Source organism: Ambystoma mexicanum, chromosome 4q (genome assembly GCF_040938575.1).
Source record: "Ambystoma mexicanum isolate Mex_15411 chromosome 4q, UKY_AmexF1_1, whole genome shotgun sequence".
Lineage (NCBI taxonomy): Eukaryota > Metazoa > Chordata > Amphibia > Caudata > Ambystomatidae > Ambystoma > Ambystoma mexicanum.
In genome coordinates this window covers 645968968-645985438 of record NC_090928.1, presented here as the reverse complement: position 1 = coordinate 645985438, position 16471 = coordinate 645968968, and the positions used below count along the sequence as shown (strand labels likewise).

At 43.5% G+C, this 16471-nt stretch overlaps 1 long non-coding RNA gene across 1 annotated transcript in view; it reads right to left on the bottom strand.

Annotated features, from left to right (window-relative positions):
• Positions 1–10520, bottom strand: part of LOC138467097 (uncharacterized) — a 152140-nt gene extending 141620 nt beyond the window's left edge. Inside the window, exons 1-3 of the long non-coding RNA XR_011268031.1 lie at positions 10060–10520; positions 8598–8687; positions 3020–3109 (exon numbers count right to left, since the gene is read on the bottom strand). This is a non-coding gene — a long non-coding RNA (uncharacterized lncRNA). The remainder of the gene's footprint in view (positions 1–3019; positions 3110–8597; positions 8688–10059) is intronic.
• Positions 10521–16471: the final 5951 nt, after the last annotated feature.

Sequence of the window (16471 nt, the reverse complement as noted above, 5' to 3'; positions counted from 1 at the left end):
ACTCTTACCTGTGTTTTTGCTATGTGTTTCTACCTGTTTTTGTGATTGTGGACTCTGAAGTACACCACTTCAGTAGCCCTCTTCTTTTTGTGTGTCACACAGCACCTTCAGTGCTGTGGCACAGGGTTGTCTTTGAGACTTCCATCGACTCCATTTCTGAGGCGACTACCGTCCCCCAGAAAAGGGTAAAGTTACCATTAACTTGACTTAGTCAATCTACCACAAATCCAGTACACCCCATCTTCCATGGAGTACTGGAAACGGTTAATTTGTATCCCTTTTTATCTGTACCTCCTAGAGCATTGTTTCGCTCTTTTAACATTTAGACTTGGCTGGTGGCAGTGATATCTACCCTAACTTTTCTACCGCGATTATATTAGATAAACGTGGTACTGTTCTTGGCTATTATATTAGCCTCGAACGTAAACCCGATTGACCGTCTTTCTTTTGGCTCCGGTTGGGTTTATTCGCCATTTCTTTTTGTTAAAGTCCTTCTTGTGTATTACTTTGCGCGGCAAACTAGGTTCGCCTTCTTTGTTCACTGTCTTTTGGTGGGCTTCTGCTCAGAAGCCCTCCTCAAGGCGCCTGGGTGTCTAGGTGGGCTGAATGTGAGGGAGGGGTGTAGTCACCCCCTGCACAGGGTATCCTAGGAAACCCAAGGCACACTTTGTCATGATTGGCCAGGGTAGTTGTCCGGGTTGGACAACCATCGTGCTGGGTGATTGACAGCCAGGCTGTGTGAATGGGGGTTTTTCACATAAAAGGCAGGCCTCTTGGGGTAGAAGTCAGAGTCGCCACTGGAACTACAAGGAACCGAAGAGAACGACGGCTGCTGCAACTACACCGTCCCGGTGAAGCCCTGCTGCAGTCCTGAGCTATCTTCCATTCAACGACTTAGAGAAGATCCAGTCTGGACTCTTCTTCCCTTGAGCGTGGTGGGGATAACCAGCTCACCTTCTACAGCCAGAGGATCCTCTTCCTTGGTCGAAATGGCTGCACTCTGCTGTAGTGGTCCGGATATCCACCTGAAGAGCCTCTCCTGTTTTTAAGGAGCACACCTTTTCTTCCTCGTCGCTGCTGCCGGCTTCATCCCTGTGTGGTGCAGACCCCCTTCAGACGTCCCCCTTCACAACGAAGCTACAGGAATCGTGGGTCTGCGGGAACCCAACAGGAACAACTGCCAGGGCACCAGCTGCACCATTGGAACAAGGTACTGTGTTCTACTTGAGGAAAATGGGTGAATCCCTTTTCTTCATTTCCAAGGCTTGCCCTTGTCTTCCCTCCTTCTTATAACTTTTGCTTCCGAACATTGACAATATCCAAGTACTTTTGGCTACGTTGAATCGTGAACTGTCTGACTGTGTGATCTTCGGCAACAGTCCCCGGTGTCTTTCGACCCTGGCTCCGGCCCTTTGACTTTTGAACTCCTGTCTCTGAGTGTTTCTTGATTCTGCCTGCCTAACCAAAATATTGCCTGTGATTTTTGCCTCCAACTCCCTCTGGGTATCTCAGGTGCTAAGTGTGTTTTTGCCCCGGTAGCATTTCATGTCACGGATACGCGTTTATTCAGTAGACTGAACTGTCAAAAAGTGATCGCAATCGTATTCGCGGTAACGTGTTTTGTTCGTAACACTGGTTCATTCAAACACAGGGTACTTACCTTGAGACTTACTGTACAAAGTGAATTGGTTAGTTGTGGTATATTTAACGTGTGGTTTTTATTTGAGTTTAATAGAAGTTTTGTGTTTATAACGAATGGTTTAAAAATAAATGTACTTATATTTTTCTACCTGAAACCTTGAGTCAGTGTTTGCTTGAGTCACAGTAATTGTTGTCCCTTTGTGTAATCTCTGCTACTGCTTATATACTCTTGAGATAAGCCTGGCTGCTCCGTGTGATAAAATGGGACAGAGTTCGTAACCAAAACACCCGCTGGGTCAGGCTCTGTTGATACGAGGCAGAAAGTCCATATGAAGGGTTAAATGTTGAGATATAAAGAAAGGGAGTAATTGACAGCTCACTGGGTCAATCGCAGAGCAGAGTTCAGGGGGATGACTTTGATGGCAACAATTGTCCCTTCTTTGTTTTTGTTTTGGTTGCCAGGAGACGGAGGAGGGGCTTTTGAAGGAGGACGGTTGGAGCTGGGCGTATTGAGAGAGCAGGAGAAAAGAAGGGAGTTGTGCCGTTGCACCAAGATGAACAGAAGTTAATGAAATACATATATATATAACTTAGGCGATAGTTCGAAATCACTATTGACTTTGAACCACGTGAGGCCGAGAGAAAGCGAAGAAAAGGAAAGTCCGCGTTCGAAGGGAACAGCTGATCTGTGAGGGGAGTGACGGTCACGGGGCTCGCGGCGGCGGAGATCAGACTGAGCCGAGCAGCTGAGGACTCGTTGAACCTCCAAAGAAAAGAAGTCGGTTTAACATCGGCGGGATCCCAGCCGATTAGCTGATCGTCTGTCAGGAATAAGAAGAGGACGCGACAGTGACGAACGCATCGAAATAACCTGGAGGTGAAACCGAAAGAAAGTTGTCGCCGGGTGACCGAGGAGATCGAAGGCGAGATTCTGAAGGGGCATAGACCCAATGTGAAGAAATGAAGCAGGGGAGTGTCAGCGGAGGAGCCCTCGGAAGATTCATTGAAGTAACGCAGAGGGTTAGCGGTAAGCAATTGTATTGAAAGACCGAACACCGTTATAAGAGAAATTGAAAGACTGCCGATAAAACCTTATGTAGACAATTTCTAACGATGAAAGTGGGCGACGTTGCGCTACGTATTGGATAAAGAATATCAGGCTACGAGTTACTGAGGAGATATCATTACGCTAGTAACTGAAGGCAAAGCGCAGAGGGGTATGTTGAAAAACACTGAATATAGACTATTAGAAGAGTGAAGAGAACAAAGAGGGAGACAAGTATTAAAGAACAAAGAGAAAAGACTAGTTATCATAGGAAACTTAACAAATATTATAGACGTTTGAGAAAGGAAGATACGAACCCCGATAAAGACTTACCTGAGATATAAAATTTAGTTGGGCCAAAAAAAGAACTTGATCCACTCACGAAGAAAACCGGAAACCACCTGTATCCTTTTATTGGGTTATCTGAAAGAAAGCATAAAAAGGATTATTATACAAGTTGTATGTTGATAATAAAAGTTAACCTGTGAACAAGACTATATACTCTCAGTGAAACTGCGATTATTTAACAACCTTGTGACGCAACCTCACAAATTTGGTGTCAGAAGTGGGATAAAGAGACGAACACCATGGAGGAACTCATTAAAACGTTAAGTGAGGGACAACAATTACTTCAACAGGCACTACAATTACAGAACCAACAAGCCCAAGCAGATAGACAAGCATTTCAACAGGCCATCCAACTACAACAAGCTCAGTTAATGGAGGCGACCACCGTACGAAGACATTCCCAGGTTCCAGCATCAGTTTTACAAAAGTACGCAGTAGGAGAGGACCCAGCTCACTTCTTTGTAAATTTTGAGAGAGTGGCTAGAAACGCTCAATGGCCAAACGATAGCTGGTGTCACTACATAGCGCCACTCATGACAGGCGAAATGCAGAGTGCTTTCCAAGCAGCCAATCCAACCGGGGAAACCCCATATGCGGATATGAAACGAGTAGTACTGGAGCGCTTGGGTCATGATGAAGAGGCGTATAGGATATAATTTAGAGAAGTCAAGTTACAAGCCGAAGAAACACCAAGGCAGCTATTTTATAGAGTCAAAGAGTTAGGGGAGAAATGGTTGCAGTCTAACTCCAGTACCGCTCATGAGATGTCAGAGAAAATTGTTATGGAACAGTTTGTAGAAGCCTTACCTTTACCAATGCAACGCTGGGTACGACAACATCACCGACCCAGTCTGGTTGAAGCTGTTAACATCGCTTCAGCCTATCAAAAGGCTGGGCAAGGCAGATCCCTGACATATACAGCAAACAACAAACCAACTCCCACAACCAGTTGGAATAACCATTCTCTCAGAACAACTAATGTGTCAAGATGGCCGAACTCGATGTTACGAAAGCCGGAATGGGAGGCTCCAAAAGGGAGACCAACGAGTGAGAGCCCTGTAGGCATCAGACCCACCAGTATGGTCCCGAAAGGCATTCAATGTTTTGAATGTGGTGAATGGGGACACCTAGCAAGAATGTGTCCCAAAAGAGTTAAGGCTGAACCTATGGACGTGGGAAACATGGAGGTCCCCAGAGAAGGAGAATATCAAGAAGGAATGACACTCCCTAAAGCCTCATATTCTTATATTTGCGAAGCAGAAGTTGATGGGAAACCTACAAGAGCTATGGTGGATACCGGAAGTTTGCAAACAGTTGTAAGTACAGAACTTGTGGGGAATACTGGGGACTCGAATACACTAATTCCCATACGTTGTGTCCATGGAGATGTCAAACCTTACCCGACCAAAGAGATTAGATTAAAAGTAGCCGGGGAACAGATGGAGGTGAGGGCCGCCCTAATGCCAGTATTACCAGAGCCTCTACTTATTGGGTCCGATGTTCCCAATTTTTCACGGATCATAAAGTCGATAGAAGAAAATTGGTTAAGATGTGCCCCTTTCGCCCATGAGACTATTGCCGAGCCATTAACTAAAGAAAGGAAAGGGAAGTCGAACTTAAGAAAGTTAAAGAAAGTTTGGGCAGAAAAGAATGTATGTCCCATTGCAATTGACTGGAAAATTGATGAAGCGGGAGATTCTTTCAGAATGGCACAAGAACTAGATCCATTATTAGGAAATGCTAGGGCTGCAGTTAACTCAGGGGTATCGGGAAATGGGACATCTTTTGTGAAAGAAAAAGGATTATACTACCGAACTAGCAAGGATGCCACTGGAACAGTTCTGAAACAGTTGCTAGTACCCAAGAAATATTATCAAACGGTGTTAGAAGTGGCCCACCTACAAATTGGTGAAGGTCATTTAGGAACAGAGAAGACCACCCAGAAAATTCTTGCCAGGTTTTATTGGCCGGGGCTTTATGCTCAGGTGGCTCGTTTCTGCCAAGCATGTCCAGAATGCCAGAAGAAAAATAAAGCCAATGTGAGGAAAGCACCTTTACAGCCGATGCCAGTCGTGTTGGAACCTTTCCATCGGATTGGATTAGATATTGTTGGCCCCTTAGAACCGTCATCCAGTGGCCATAAATATATCTTAGTGATTGTCGACTATGCTACCAGGTATCCAGAGGCCTTTCCTCTTAGGTCTACTAGTACACAAAGTATATGTGATGCCTTGATTCCCTTTATTAGTCGAGTAGGAATACCAAAGGAGTTTGTTACCGACAGAGGATCCAACTTTATGTCGTCAGTAATGGAACAAGTATGTACGATTCTACAAATGAAGCATTTAAAAACCGCTGTCTATCATCCTCAAACTGATGGCCTTGTAGAGAGGTACAATCAGACCATAAAACAAATGTTGCGTAAAACAGGGGAACCAGGAGGAAAGAATTGGGACAGGTTGCTGCCCTGGATACTCCTTACCTTAAGGAATACCCCCCAATCATCGACAGGGTTTTCACCCTTTGAACTTCTGTTCGGAAGATCAGTGAGAACACTACTCGATATTTTGAAGGAAAAACTGGGAAGAGGAGCCGAGTCAAGAAATCTCACTTACTGAATATGCATACCAACTTAAAGAAAGAGTAGAAAAATTACAGAACATAGCAAAAGAAAATCTGTTACAAACACAAACTAAACAAGAATACTACTACAATAGAAACACTCAATTAAGATCATTTAACAAAGGAGATAAAGTGTTGGTCTTACTTCCGACGTCTGAGAACAGGATGCTGGCAGCGTGGAGGGGACCCTATGAGATTGAAGAGGTCCTAGGTCCACTAACTTACAAGGTGAGGCAAAATGACCGAAAGTTCCCCACACAGACCTATCATGTGAATCTACTAAAGAAATGGGTAGAACCTGTAACGACGGTGGCAGTGATTAATACTAAAGAAACATCCTTCGAACCTTTTCCAAGGTTAAAAGAAGATCTAGGATTGGAAGCGTTAAACATAAATAAAAATGTATCTGAGTTACAGAAGGAAGAACTCCTCGGGTTGGTGAGGAGATATACAAATATTTTTTCATCCTTACCGGGGAGAACGAATATGGTATGTCATCGTATTGTAACTCAGCCAGGAGAAGTAGTAAGAATTAGACCCTATAGAATTCCAGAGACAAAACTCCAATCCATCAATAAAGAGATCAAAGAAATGTTAGAGATGGGAGTAATAGAACCCTCTCATAGTGAATGGTCCTCCCCTGTGGTAATGGTGCCGAAGCCTGACGGATCGGTTCGTTTTTGCATGGACTTTAGGAAGTTGAATGAAATTTCCAAGTTCGACGCATACCCTATGCCACGAATCGAAGATTTACTAGACAAGCTAGGAAAGGCTAAATTCTTAACAACTATAGACTTGACAAAAGGATATTGGCAAATACCGTTGCTCCCCGAGGATAAAGAAAAAACTGCGTTTTCCACACCATCAGGTCTGTTCCAATTTACAGTCTTACCATTTGGGTTGCATGGGGCACCAGCAACATTTCAAAGGCTCATGAATTCAATCCTTAGAGGGCAGGAAGAATATGTAGGAGCATACCTTGATGATATTATTGTCTTCAGTCAAACTTGGGACGAGCATTTAACCCATTTGGAAAAGGTACTTAGGCTATTACAAGAATCTGGTCTACACATAAACCCAAAGAAAACGTTCATGGCTAATTCCTATACGAGATATTTGGGATACTTTGTAGGACAGGGGATGATTAAACCACAAGAAGACAAGCTGAAAGCCATAAAAAGCTTACAATTTCCTACAAACCTCCGACAAGTGCGAGCCTTTCTGGGTTTTATTGGGTACTATAGAAGGTTCATACCCCATTTTTCAACAATAGCATCACCGCTGACAGATTTGTTGAAAAACTCATCTAGCAAGAAGAAGGACTGGTATACAACAGAGACAATGAATGCATTTAATAACCTGAAGAATGCTTTATCTGAACAAGCCATTTTAAAATGTCCAGATTTCTCAGCTCCGTTCTTCCTACACACAGATGCCTCTGGAACAGGGCTGGGAGCGGTATTGTTTCAGGGGCAAGATGAATCAGAGAAACCCGTACTTTTCATAAGCAGGAAGCTCTTACCACATGAACAACAATATGCTACCATTGAAAAGGAATGTCTTGCGGTGAAATGGGCCATAGAAGCACTACGCTATTATTTGTTAGGAAGAGAGTTTACTCTGGTGACTGATCATGCACCTCTGGTATGGTTGGCACGCAACAAAGATACTAATCCCCGAGTACTACGATGGTTCTTATCACTACAACCTTTTACGTTCAAGACTGTTCATCGTCCAGGAAAATTAATGACCCAGGCGGATTTTTTATCCCGAAACAATCCCCTTACCAAACGTAAGGGACTAGAGGGGAGGGTATGTGATAAAATGGGACAGAGTTCGTAACCAAAACACCCGCTGGGTCAGGCTCTGTTGATACGAGGCAGAAAGTCCATATGAAGGGTTAAATGTTGAGATATAAAGAAAGGGAGTAATTGACAGCTCACTGGGTCAATCGCAGAGCAGAGTTCAGGGGGATGACTTTGATGGCAACAATTGTCCCTTCTTTGTTTTTGTTTTGGTTGCCAGGAGACGGAGGAGGGGCTTTTGAAGGAGGACGGTTGGAGCTGGGCGTATTGAGAGAGCAGGAGAAAAGAAGGGAGTTGTGCCGTTGCACCGAGATGAACAGAAGTTAATGAAATACATATATATATAACTTAGGCGATAGTTCGAAATCGCTATTGACTTTGAACCACGTGAGGCCGAGAGAAAGCGAAGAAAAGGAAAGTCCGCGTTCGAAGGGAACAGCTGATCTGTGAGGGGAGTGACGGTCACGGGGCTCGCGGCGGCGGAGATCAGACTGAGCCGAGCAGCTGAGGACTCGTTGAACCTCCAAAGAAAAGAAGTCGGTTTAACATCGGCGGGATCCCAGCCGATTAGCTGATCGTCTGTCAGGAATAAGAAGAGGACGCGACAGTGACGAACGCATCGAAATAACCTGGAGGTGAAACCGAAAGAAAGTTGTCGCCGGGTGACCGAGGAGATCGAAGGCGAGATTCTGAAGGGGCATAGACCCAATGTGAAGAAATGAAGCAGGGGAGTGTCAGCGGAGGAGCCCTCGGAAGATTCATTGAAGTAACGCAGAGGGTTAGCGGTAAGCAATTGTATTGCAAGACCGAACACCGTTATAAGAGAAATTGAAAGACTGCCGATAAAACCTTATGTAGACAATTTCTAACGATGAAAGTGGGCGACGTTGCGCTACGTATTGGATAAAGAATATCAGGCTACGAGTTACTGAGGAGATATCATTACGCTAGTAACTGAAGGCAAAGCGCAGAGGGGTATGTTGAAAAACACTGAATATAGACTATTAGAAGAGTGAAGAGAACAAAGAGGGAGACAAGTATTAAAGAACAAAGAGAAAAGACTAGTTATCATAGGAAACTTAACAAATATTATAGACGTTTGAGAAAGGAAGATACGAACCCCGATAAAGACTTACCTGAGATATAAAATTTAGTTGGGCCAAAAAAAGAACTTGATCCACTCACGAAGAAAACCGGAAACCACCTGTATCCTTTTATTGGGTTATCTGAAAGAAAGCATAAAAAGGATTATTATACAAGTTGTATGTTGATAATAAAAGTTAACCTGTGAACAAGACTATATACTCTCAGTGAAACTGCGATTATTTAACAACCTTGTGACTACTGCTTATATACTCTTGAGATAAGCCTGGCTGCTCCGCCACTGCTACCACTCTGACACAGTAGTACAGGCTTGTACCAAAGGTAAAACTTGTATTGCCACCTAATTGTGTGTAGTGGTCCCTAAGGGCACTGCACAGGATTCTGCCTAACACTCCATAATCATATATTAAACCTAAACTACACACATTATTGTTTTAAAGTAACGCTTGCTACTGCGATATTTGTCATTGAGCAGCTCTGTAAAGAGCAGAGGGTGACAGGGAGAACAAGCAGCAGGTCCTTTCAATCTTTTGTCCCATTCTTTCAATGAGGTTAAGGCCAGTCCATCCTTCCACAGGACCAGTGACCACCATCCTTCTTTCCATTGTTACAGTCCTCGGACGTCACCTGCCCGCTCCATGAGCGGCACATGCATACTGAAGGTTGTTGCTAGGTATGTAAAAGATCGGGGGCTAAGCTAGTGTCGGGACTGTCGGGGCTCAGGGCTAGCTAGCCTTTCGGTTGTAGCCTTTGAGCTTCATCTGGGGCTACAGCCTAAAGACCCAGGGCTATTGACCCCCCCACCCCCAAAGCTACACAGAGACGCCTCTGTCTAACACTTAATTTGCATGCCTCCCCTGGAATCGATTGCCGAACCCAGTTAATTGAAAGATCTGACAATGAACATAGGAGCAAATGGTATGCTATGTTAATAGTTCTTTACACTGTGCTGCCAGTCACCAACAGCGCTGAGACTTGACTGGAAAATGGTGTAGTGGGCCACCACAAGGGGTATCCAGAAATGGGTCTCCAGAGAAATGGAAAAGGTAAACAGGAAAGGGAGGGTGAAGGGCAGGAGAGTAAAACAAAACATGAACGATTTGTAGATGCAAGAGGCAGGGTGGAGGTTGTGCCTATGCGCATGCATGTAGTGTCACTGAAGAGGGCATACCGCTGATCAGGCAAAGTGCGAAAACATAATGTTCCTGAGAATGAACTCATTGGGCAGTTGTTAGTACTTGAGTACTTTAGTTTAAATGCGAACTGAAATGCGTCATTAAATGCACCTTTTCGTTAGATTAGCCCGCTTTAATCACATCTCGAATTTCCCCATATCTCACTTTTTAAGTGTAATTTTTACAAGTACACTTTGCTGAAAGAGGGGGCGGGGCTACATTCTTACTTCTCAAAGTCATCTTGTAGAGTTGAATGTGCTCGTAACCGTTACGCAATGTCATGCTGCTCATGCAAATGTCTGGGTTCTGCAACGTGTACCTGAATAAAAAAAAGCAGTATCCTATCTCCTCAGACTCTTTGGGATTCCTTAATATCGTTTCGAAAATGCGTTCGTTTTGATATTTGATGAAAGGTTTTGTTTTTGCAGCTGTGGCTGTAACACACCCAATCCTTGGCGGGGATCCATATGGATAGTTGTTTCCTTCTCGCACATGAGTTCAATTAGAGGCAAAATGAGGACTGTCCTGTTTTTGTTAAAGGTTCCCCACCCCACACCGTGACTAGACGCTTTTCCCTAATTCGAACTAAGAGCAGAAGTTGCGGGAAAGTCTGTCCGTGCACCTCAGGAAAGAAAATACGCATTAAGGCTGACAGCGCGGAGCGAAGTAGTGCTGGGTGTTCGATTCCATGCACTGTAACATCACTATCACTTTCCACACGGGCTCCGCTCCAGGCACATATTAATCTTCCTGACAAGTGACTCTGCCAGGAATTTCCGCTACGAGGCACACCTCGGCAGCAGGCCTACGTCAAATGGCGCACCAGGAATCTCCGGCATGCGCGAGCCACCCTGCGCGCGGAGAGCAGTGGGATGCTGCGCATGCGCCATTGCCTCATATTAAGGTACAGCCGCCTCTGTGCATGAATTCCATAGTCTGACTGAAAGGAATGTAAACCAAACCAACTGTAAAAAGGATATGCTGATTTATCAATTGGGTTGAAATAACTTTGAGAGGGAATTACTAAATATTGCAGGAATGCCGCAGCTCTGAAAACAGGAGCTCAGTCAGGAAGGTAAATTAGGTTGTAGCCCACTCATCATTAGTTTTCTTACTCGGCCTTCCTTTTCCTTAGATTTCGAGATTTTCTGTCGCCCTTTGTTCCCCCTATTCTAGTTGGCGCGAAGCAGCCACCTGCAACTGCCTTGTTGTAGCACTGGCCCTGGAAGCACATTTGCTACCCATACAAAGCATACACTGGTGTAACATCCAAGCGAGCATAACCCTTAAACACATGGGTCTCAATAATTGTATGGTGGTAATCTTAAAATGTGTGGTCTTTTAAATACTGGCAATTTGTTAAATGCACTTAAATATAAGATGGAAGCACATGGGATATTTATGGAATTAGCCAATCGAGTTCCACCTTAGTATTGGGTGCTATTTCAAACAATGGAGGTGTTTCAAATATCACGTTTTTACTGTTACTGCCATGCTCATAATAACAACAGGATAACCCACCAGGCAGAATCTGTCATATGAAGAGACATGATCCATTGACTCTCCTCTCTGACTGTCCCACGATTAAGCCCCTGAGTTTGTCTTGAGACAGTAAAATGTAACCTATGCAAACAAGGCCCCATGTTTCAAGGGAATGCTTAAGCACATCTTGAGACAATCGCACAGCAACACATCTACAACTACTACCTTGTTTCACTAGTGTCCTCCCTTATACACACGGCCCTACCAGTTATGGTGCAACGATGGACCAATCTCCCCTCCAGCCCTTCCTGCGTACCCTTAAGATTTGTTTCTACACTCTCCTTTTGCACAGTCAACTCTTCACTCGGCTATCCTTGGGAGTTGGGCGCACCATTCCAAGAATTGTTGTGATTGGGTTTGTCATGCGACAGTACATTGTGACCCTGACAAAAAGCTCCACATTTCAAGGGTCCACTTAAGCACAACTCAAGCCCATCAACAAATCACTCACTATTAATATTACTATCCTTTGAGTCCTATGAAACTGCTCCAAAGAGAACTTCCTGCTATTACACAACAGTTATCTCATGTAATACACACAACCCGCTTTACAGGAACGCCAAGATAAGCAGTGGGTGAGCTCGCAGACACTGTATTACTGTACACTGTCAGAATATGACACTATTCTCTCCTTCCACACCCATCCTTCAATATGCGGCCCTGGAAGTATGTCAATCTGAGGGACAGCCCACACACCTGATTCCTCTTCTCTTGTGTGTCCACTTCATGTATCTTGCACACAGTGCACTCTGAGCTCGGTCACGTCTGCTGTTGGCTGGGCAATCTCATGGCTATCACTGTGGAATCTGTCAGAAAAACAAGCTCCCAGGGTACAATGGAGCTCCTCAGAAGTCCTCCACACAACCACTCGCTGACTCATTTCAGCACTTACCTGTAAGTACTAGAAACTCCCCAAACCTGCATGCCATTGGTCGGAGGAGCATTAAGCATTTGCCCTTTTCTGGTCAATGCCATGCTTTGATGAAATGGTGGGTGGGCGTTCCTGGTGGAGTTAAGTCTGTCTTAGTTAGAACCAAGTCAAAGCAAAATTAATAGACCTCAATCTAGCAATTACTTCATAGGTATCAAGCAACTGGATTCATAAGTTTATCATTTACATTTGATGGTTGATGGGTTTATTCTTTTTCATATCGACATTTCTTTCAGTTGAGTGACATTTACAAATTACATCACAAAGGGAGTACCTTTACATCATGTGGTGGTACAGAATTATACATATTTCATCATAATATATCATTCAAGATTATGAAGAAAAGAATGAGAAAACACCATATATTTTAACAAGTGGGATACAAAACATCAATAAGTGCTGTACAATGTGTTAGAGTGCTCTGAAACCCTGTATATCTAAATGTGTCATGAAGGAAACCAGGGTCGACGCTACAAGGAAACATTCTAGTGCCAATATAGAGGCAAAAGAGACACAAAAAAGCGTTTCGGCGAGCTCCATTATATCGCCTTCCTCAGGGCTGGAATGCCTTGGCGGGTAGGAAAGAAACAATAGCTAATTAAAAACTGCCCAATCAGGAGATACCTGAAACAAACACATTTAACAATTGCAACCCAATTGGCAAACAAACCTATTCTGCTGCTCAGTGTCATTCCAAGGTTCTTGGATTCTAGTAAGTGTGTCAATGTACCCGGGGACAAACATATATGAGGAAAACTAAAACTGAAGACAGCAATGTGTTCTTAAGGGGGCAGAACTGTTAGATCTCCATGCATTGTAACCCAGAATGTATCAAGAAGAGGCAGTGGACGGAAATAAAGTTAATACATATTTGAAAAAATTGCCTCTTCCTACAAATTCTGAAAAATGCAAGCAGGAGCTAAAAGCCCCTATTTCAGAAGAGGAAATAGAGGTGACTTTTAGTTCTTTCCCTAATAAAAAAAAATCCCTGGACCAGATGGCTTTATGCCTTTGTATTATAAGGAATTTAAGTGATACGTAGTTAAATTCCTTGGTGGGTTATTTATTAGCTTTTTAGGCACCAGGCGCAACACCCCCTCGATCAATATCTCTCTTATCTAAAGCTGGATAAAAATCTCCTCGATTGTTTATCTTATCGACCCATTGCCCTTTTAAATCATGACTCAAAGGTTTTCTTCAAAATCTTACCTAGGCAGATTACATCACTCATTCCAAGACTGGTGCCCTCAGACCAGTCTGGCTTCACTCAAAACAGGCAGACTTTAGACAATATTTGTAGTGTCGGTATGTATGATGTGAAAATCAAAAATCATCCCTTATTTTCCACTTTTTACTAGATGCCAAGAAAGCATTTGACTGGCCCCTTTGGATCTATTTTTCTCAATCACAAAACAAATTTGGCTTTGGCCCCAAAATGACCATATTTGTTTAAGCTAACTTTATATATCCAACAGCAAGACCTTTTGTGAATGGACAAAATAGAGCGTCATAGAGGGACAACAAAGAGTTGTCTGATATCTCCTTTTATTTCTGTTTTAGCAATTTAGCCTTTTGCTCTATCAGGAAGAACAGAAGCATCTTAAGTCAAAAGACACCCATGTAACTCATTGTTTGTTGATGTTTAATTTATGATCAAAAACAGGCAGAAAACAATGCCCCACATTGCTAAGGAACTGCAGTTATTTCCAAAGGTTTCTAGGTACAAAATGAATACAAAGCGTTGCATTTAACAGAGTAAAAAAAAAGCATAGAACACATTCAGAGAATTTTGTGTCAATTTCATTTTGTCATATGAATAGCTCTATAATAGTATTATCCCTAAATTGCTTTCTTCAACGTATCAGGGCCTATCTAGATGATCCCATTTTGAAATATCTTTACTGGGCTGGATAGATAGTATAAACATGAATGTTATGCCTAGGTTACCCTATGTGAGCCATGCTCCATACATTGAATACTTCATGCCATTCACCACCATATCCAAAAGAAGATATCTGCAAAGGGAAACCCCCTCATATTACATGGAAAATCTTGCAGTGGCCCAAGGTACGGGGTTGTCTGACTGCCCCATATGTCTTCTGATATGCTTTTACTGACTAACTGAGGAATGTTATTGAATATGGCTTTCATGGCACAATAGGGGGACAGACATGGCCGGTAACAGCCTGCCAGCCCAAGCCAGGGTAGGCCCGAGTGAAGCCGGGGCCGTGGGTTGTTACCGGCCATGTCCACCCCCCGCTGGAGCGTGAAAGCCATTCCGGGGGTTTGTCCGGGCTGCAAATATGTTTTTTCCCCTTGGAAGATTTGTGTCGCAAGAAGCCAGTCTCCCGAGGGTAAATTTATTTGAAAAAGATGGCCGCCTTCATAGGGTAAAGGGACTAAGTCCCTTTTCCGTTTCTATAGCAGTGGGGATCGGAAGGAGCACGGAGCCCGGTCTCGCAGGAAAGTTGAGAGGGGGTTTAGTTGGGTTTGTGGGTGGCAGATGCGGCGGGTCAACAGGGAGAGACTCCCTGTTGCCTCTGCACATTAAAAATAATGGAACCACCCAGGGAAAGGCCTCGGTGGCTGGCACAGCGGGTGAAGAATGTAAATTCTTGCCCGCTGTTGCAGCCACCTGATTGGCTGATGCCCCTTCCCTGGGTGTGAATGGTGTTTAAAATCAAAAGAGAAATTATGACTGAGTCTGGAAAGAGACACTGACCAGATGCGTGGATGGGATCTTCTCAGGGCAGCATTGTGTTGTGTTCCAGGTGAAAATACTTGGGATATTCTATCATCGAATAATTCTTTCTTATTGTAGAGCTGCCATTTTGAAGTATAACATCTCATCCATGATCTCTCCCGTTAAACTAATCTGAGGGAATTTTCTTATCATGTCCAGGTTTTCAAAACAATCCTCTCATCGTTGTCAAGAGATTGATTCATTTTTCATAAACAATTCTACCCGCATGAGGTCCCATTGAAATTGCAGCCCAAAACTATTTTGGAGGGTTTCAGAAGTGGATAGAGTATCGTTTTAAATATGTCCAACAAAATGTATCCCCTTCTGCACCCAACTCTTCATTTCTAACATTTTGTCTTTTTTTGAGTATTACATATTTATAGTTGGACTTTATGAGGAGTTACTGCTGCCAAGCAATGCCAGACCGTCACCAGACCAACACCTTATGGTATCTTCCCCTGAGTTATACGCTGACCACATGACGTAAGTAGTACTATTTTATTTATTTAATTATATTATATATGGGAGTTTTGTAGAGCAGCAACTGGTAGGAATGTGGCTTCAAAGCGCATTGATGGGTACATATACAATTATGAGCTGCAGGTATTCACAGAGTCCAGGCTAAGGTTATGATTCAGATAATTCCTTTTGCACACACACTGTTACAATGGTATTTGTCATTAAGTACCTGCATGTCACAATGCAAACAAACAGCTTCTGGGATGGTGAAGGTTAGGTTAGAAACCCAAGAACATATTTTGCATATTCATTATTTCATTGTGGATGTCACTAGTAGGTTTAGAATAAAGTGACAATTAATTAGGGCCATTTTGGCAGATAGAGGGACAATTACCATTCTATACTTTGGGGTTAAGTGGAAAATAGCAACAGTTAAAAGTAGTAAGGGGGTAGGGTAGAGAACTCTTTAAAAAGCCTTGGGGCAGATTTGAACTTAAAAGTATGACATTAGGGCCAACCATTAGGAAGAAAAGCTGGACTACAGTCAAAGTGCTACTGTTCTATAGGAAGATTGCCTAGGCAGCATGTGATGGGAGGGGGGCTAGAAGGGACTAGGCTATGATCAGATGTGGGGGTTCCAGTGGGTGTTGGAGAAGTTGTGAGGGTCTCCAATGTGACAAAGGAGCTCACCAGAGAATATGTCCTACATAGCAAGTTAGATTGTGCGATATCTTTCCAATCATTTGAAACCGGGTTCAATTTTTATGTAAGGGGGTGATTGTTCCAGTGAGTTGCTCCTGATGCAGTTAGGCATCTTCCTCCATGTCTTGCTCTGTTGAAGTGAGGTTTTGTGAGGTTGTTGGTTAGGCTACATCTCAGTGTTTTCTCACGGCATACTAAATTATGTACAGGTTGAGTTATGCAGAGGCTGTGGTAGGTAGGGCACTTTCTTGGAGACAGGAAATAAGGCAGAGTACCCTGTGTCTCATATATTTCTCGCCCATTAGGCATTAAAGGACATTAGGAACTTGGGAGATGTGATCCCAGGGTTTAAGA